The sequence below is a fragment of the Malaya genurostris genome, chromosome 3 (genome assembly GCF_030247185.1).
Source record: "Malaya genurostris strain Urasoe2022 chromosome 3, Malgen_1.1, whole genome shotgun sequence".
Taxonomy (NCBI): Eukaryota; Metazoa; Arthropoda; class Insecta; order Diptera; family Culicidae; genus Malaya; species Malaya genurostris.
Window position 1 is genome coordinate 59,347,303 of NC_080572.1, and position 6,000 is coordinate 59,353,302.

The following is a 6,000-nucleotide window of genomic DNA, read 5'->3' on the forward strand; positions in this document are numbered from 1 at the left end:
TCCATAGGGATCAACCTAAACCGACCGCACAACCATCCCCCCCCCCTCCACAATTTCCCTCAGGGATCAATCATTATTGCCAAAAGATGAAAAGGAAACTAGAGTTAAATATTCCACTTACTCGCACTTCACTTTCCGGTCCGGTTCCGCTTGTTAGACATCTAATGTTGTTGCTGTTGCCACCGGTTTTCACTGGTTGTAATCCCCTGTGCGGATGGGATAAAGCCTGAAGCCGGGGAAATTCATCTGGCCCGTAACTCAACGAAATTGACTTCTTCAGTCACGGAAGTAATCACTACAGACAGCACCAGAAAACCTTCACTTTCAATTTTCCATTGAACTTGTAAGCCTGTTTTTTTTCTTCTTTTCCTTATTCCCACACACTTCTTATCCTCAGTGTCGCGGTTATTATCGGCGAGTAGGACCTTTGCCAGTAGCGAACAACAACACTGACGCGAAGGAAAATTCTCCAAACTCTCGCAAGCGGGCGCACACACACAGACAGTTACTGACGGGTGCTACTCTCCGGCAGAAGCGAAAATTGGAAACACAACTTTTTCACCTCGAGGCGATTTTCCACTTCGATTTACTCTGTTCCGCACGCTGAACGCTTTACAGACTCCTTGGTAGCTGGTTTAATCTAATTTTGTTTGCTTGATTTTCAAGTATTTGATTTTCAGCTATTATAATTTTTCCACTCTTCTATCGTACTTCTCAATTACTCACAAAAAAAAAGAAACCTGGAAACCGGCAGTCGAATTTTCCTTCGTATTTGGCAACTGTTTGAAGAACGGAATTTTCTTCTCTCCCTCCCGTGCAGTTCACGTTTATTTTCGGGTCACAGTTGTTTGTTTCTTCACTGCAGCAATGCGAAAATCTTCAAGATCATTCAATTCAGGACGCTGCTTAAAGGAAAGCTTGCTTCAATCAACCGTGGGTTTCGAAACGCTCCATTTCACATTTTCTCACCAGCTCATGAGGGGCCAAGCAATCGCCCGACTGTTGTACATAACACACGAAATTTCGACAGACAGTCGAAAAGGAATACTACGCGGTGCAAAGGGACGGAAATAGGTTATAATATTTCACTTGATACCACAGCTCACAGGGTCACAGAACACCAACACTTTGCGGGTCCGAGTAGGGACAGACACGAGCGTCCGATAGTCGTTTGGAGTAAAGCGATAGATTCCACACTTCCAGGATCGACAAAAATTTCCACCGACACCGTAGAAGACGGACAGAAAAATTCCAAAGGATATATAGCACGGGGAGGAAAATTTTCGGCTTTCACCCAGCAGCGTAGTGTTCGTCTATCTGTCTGCCGCCTGTTCGCCGTTTTTCGTAGTGAATGTGCTCTGCCGCTCTGGGGACACCCCGAGTGAGTGTGTGACACACCGAGTCCGGAGCACACCAATATTCCAAACACACTGGGCGAGACCGAACCTGATGTGGTGTGATGTTATTTTTGTTGTGCACAATTTATAATATACAGAGAGAAGGAAAGAACGCGCGCGCGTGAACCATTCCTTGCGAAGGATACTCTACGACTGACGGAGGATATTTGCCGACCGGACCACCAGACAGCGAGCCGTGTCCTCCGAAGGTTCGGGTTCCGTTCGCAGCACAGTTGTTTTCAAACAAATCCTTGCGTCGGGTAACGAAAATCTTCTCTCCCTTGCTACTTGTGCTAGGCGGTTGGGAAAACAGAGAAGCGAAAGTGACAGCGCAAGAGAGCGAGAGCGAGAGAGAGATAAAGGCTTCATGATCAAGGGAGCAGTCGGGATGAAAATGTGAAGAAGGGCGGATTGTTTTGAGAGCAGAGAAGAAGGAAACGTTTGACAGAGTCAAAATGTGTGCAGGACTTGCTATAAAATTGGTAGCGAAAAATGACACTTCGGGTTGGTAGCAGAGTTGCACCCACTGGAAATTTTGAATACCGTTTGAAGTAGAAGTGCAAAGCCAATAGTTGTGTTTAATCAAAATCTAAGGACACAAACTTTAAACGGGTGATAAATGGTAGAAAATGTACGTTTATGTGATAGAAATTTACAATGTACATTTACCCGTAAATTTCGATTGAGAATGTCTTCTAACGATTCCGTGAATGATATTTCAATCGCCATTTACCTTCATATAGATTTATAATACTCACTGTACATTAGAGATGGTCGGGTTTCGGGTATTTGTACCAATCCGAACAGAAACCCGACGGATATTTATTGGGTTTGGGTTAAAAAAAAAATTGGTCAGGTTTCGGTTTTTTTTTCGAGTCTCGAAACTTTTTTCGTATTCGGGTAAAGATTTTTATTTTTTTATCGGGTACGTGTCGGGTTTCAGAAATGCTAACCCGACCATCTCTACTGTACTTGTCTCAACCAGTAATTATTAAGAAATAATCTTTTTTTTTTGTAAATTGAAGCAAACTTTCATATGCTGATCACGTAATAGTACCCTAATGGTTAATACCAAGGTGAAATAAATGTATATACAAACGAATTGTAATCTAAAGACTGTCCCAGAAAGTATGGACGCACTTTTAATTCGCTGTAAATAATTCACAAGTGTTAGATATTCAAATTTTATTCGATATACTGATAATATTAGACTACAACAACAGAATATTATTCTCAACATTTGCTACTTAGCCGTTGTAAACTAGCTGGCGCACCTTCTTGCGAACGTTTCTCATTAAATTCCGTACAGACTTCTTGGCGACAAGTTTTGACACTTTTTTCCAATCTTTTTCGAACTGTTGAATGGTTTCGGCTGACGAGACATGCTTCCTAAGATGTGCCTTCGTTAATGCCCAAAATTCCTCAATTGGTCGAAGTTGTGGGCAATTTGATGGATTCATATCTTTTGGGACGAAAGTGACATTTTTGGTAGTATACCATTCTACCGTTGATTTCGAGTAGTGGCAAGAAGCAAGATCTGGCCAGAAGACAACAGGATCTTTGTGGCTTCGAATCATGGGTGGAAGTCATTTTTGTAAACATTCCTTATATTATACTAGCTGAATTACCCGGCTTTGCTCGGAAATGTTTCGTGAAGGGAAGGCCGAAACAAATTCTCGAAGTTGTTCTGCTCAGTGAAATACTCTTGTAGTGAAACAACTTAGACGGAAACCCGATCGAACACTACTCCGTTCATGTTCAGACTGCGAATGATCAGTGTCCCATCTCAGATCTCACAATAATCATCATTTTCATGGTATTCTCGACTAATTTTGTCAGTTTTATATTTGAACCCTTTTGTTAGGAACATTTAAAACACCTTTCTCTCTATAAATACCTTCTTAGTAACCTCCGAATTTCATATCTATATGTGCTTGTAACGTACTTCCGTACTTCCTCGTCACAATCGATCTACAATACCTTTGGCTTCCATGGATATAATCACTTGCTACTCCCTCCTCTTTATAAAAATTTTATGACATCATGAATTGTTCAAAATTTTCCATCTGATAATGATTATTTTATAACGAAAGGTTGTTTAACATCATAACTACATTCGTACTATAGAATGACGTTTTTATATAATTTATTTTACCAAGGTTTTAACCATTTTGGTCTTTCTTCGGAGAGGAAAACCTATAGAATAATGATTCAGTTAATACAAATGTTGTTGTAATCCTATTTCCATTACCTTGAGTCGACAGTTTTCTCAACTTTCATAATAAAATGCACATTGATTGTATGATTTCGTCAATTCAGATCAATGTTGAGAATACTTATTTCCCCTTCCTCTTGTGAATATTTTTGTGAACCTCTCTCAGTTGCAAGAAATATACTGTATTCGTAAAGAAGTACCAATTTTTCGTAAAACCCGATCCATTTTCCCTTACACTTTCCATATTCGGGACACTTGCTACTCTCTCTCACCCTCAAAATAACCTTATAATCTATTTTGATTTAACTTCCTTTTTGTCAGTGAACTTACTACAGATCTCCTCCATGAATACCCTGAGTAGTGTATCTGTGCTTTTCAAAAATTATCGATTCCCACCTTTGGTACATGTGCCAAACTTGGTGGCGATTCGTTCGCGTTCATAGTCAGTTAAAGATTATTTTCTCTTAGCTCTTCGAATTCCCCGGCAAAATGGAACCAGATCTTTGGAAATTATACAAAGAAAAATACGACCTTGAAATTTTTGCCACTCTTTTGTTTTATAAAAATTGAGAGATTAAAATTTATTTTCAAAAATCCCTCCTTCTAGTCTAAATGTCGATTCTATTCAAATTTCGTCATTGACCTTCTCCCCCCATGTTAAGGACACTTCCTACACACTTCCCTCCCTGTAAATGTCCTGATGATCATTTCTGAAGAGCAAGAAGTATCTGTGCCAAATTTGATAGCAATCCGTTCAGTAGTTCCGGAGTTGCGCCGTTACAAACATTACATCCCCTTTTTAGAGGGACATACTACATCCACCCCACACGAATACCCTTATAATCATATCTAAGTTGCGCAAAAAGTATCTATGGTCTTTAAAAAGTATCGATTGTCGTCAAATTAAATAAATTTTTTCAAGACCCCTGTTAAGGATAGTTGCTACGCTCTCTCCCCCATAAAAATACCCTTACAACTAACTCTGAAGAGCAAAAAGCAGCTATGCCAAGTGTGATAGCAATCCGTTCAGTAGTGTCGGAGTTATGCCGTTACATCCCCCTTTTTTAATGCACTTGCTGCATTCACTCCCCATATCTATCATATTTAAGGTATGGAAAATGTTTGCATGATCTTCAAAAATTATCGATTCTTGTCAAATTTTATGATTTTTTTTCCTTGGCCCCTCCTGTTAATGATACTCGCTACGCTTCCTCTCCTATAAAAATACCTTTATGACTATTTCTAAACAGCAATAAATAACTGTACCAAATTTTATAGCAATTCGTGCAATGGTTCCGGAGTTATGCCGTTACAAATATTGCACTTATTTTTAGAGGCACTTACTACACCCTCTCCTAACAGAATATCCTTATAATCTTATCTAAGTTGTGCAAAAAGTGTCTTCAAAAAGTACCGATTCTCGTTAAATTAGATACTATTTTAAAGACCACCTTTGTTAAGGACATCTGCTACGCTCCCTCCCCCCATGGAAATATTCTTATAACCATATCTGAAGAGCAAGAAGTACATGTACCAGGTTTAATAGCAATCCGTTAAGTAGTTTTGAAGTTATGCCATTACAAACATTACACCCTCTTTTAAAAGGCACTTTCTGCATCCATCCCCCATTAAATTATATCTACGGTATGCAAAATGTTTCTAAGATCTTCAAAAAATATCGGTTTTCATCAGGTTATATGAATTTTTTCATGACCCCTCTTTGATTAAGACACTTGCTCCGCTCCCTCCCTCCATAAAAATACGCTTATGACCATCTCTGAAGAGCAAGAAATACATGCGCCAAGTTTGATAGAAATCCGTTCAGTAATTCCGGAGTTATTCCATTACAAACATTACACCCCGCTTTTTAAAGGCACTTGCTACATCCACCCCCCATATAATCATATCGGTTTATCCTCAAAGGTGTTATTCTCACCGAACTTCCTGATTGCATTTCGCACGGCTTTTTCACTAACTCCTTCCATTTTTGCTATCGTTTTCAGTGACAGTCCGCGTTCTGTGCACCATTTGTACACAATTTTTCGACGTGGTTCTGCTGAAAGTCCACGCATTTCGAAACAAACTAATGAAAACGAATAAACAACTGCTCAAGTGGTTAGAGAAGAGTGCAAACAACAGGGCGCAGCCATAAAAATTGACAGATTCTGAACCACTTCGAAATGGCAGCGGTTTTTGGTTGCGTCCATACTTTCTAGGACAGTCTATAGTCGGAGACAATATGTGTGCTTTAGAAGTAATATCACAGCTAAATAAATATGAATATTTGCAAAAAATTCTATTACAGCGATGAAAAGACTCGCACCTATTTTTATTTTAACCTTTTGAACCAATGCATTTATCGTATAGAATATTACACTACATGGATAT

The 6,000-nt window shown here is 39.4% G+C and overlaps 1 protein-coding gene across 1 annotated transcript in view; it reads right to left on the bottom strand.

Annotated features, from left to right (window-relative positions):
* The window catches only part of LOC131435955 (uncharacterized), a 335,189-nt gene extending 333,650 nt beyond the window's left edge, over positions 1–1,539 (bottom strand). Inside the window, exon 1 of the mRNA XM_058604264.1 lies at positions 122–1,539. The gene's annotated coding sequence lies outside the window, so the exon portion shown is untranslated. The remainder of the gene's footprint in view (positions 1–121) is intronic.
* Between the last annotated feature and the right edge of the window lie 4,461 nt (positions 1,540–6,000).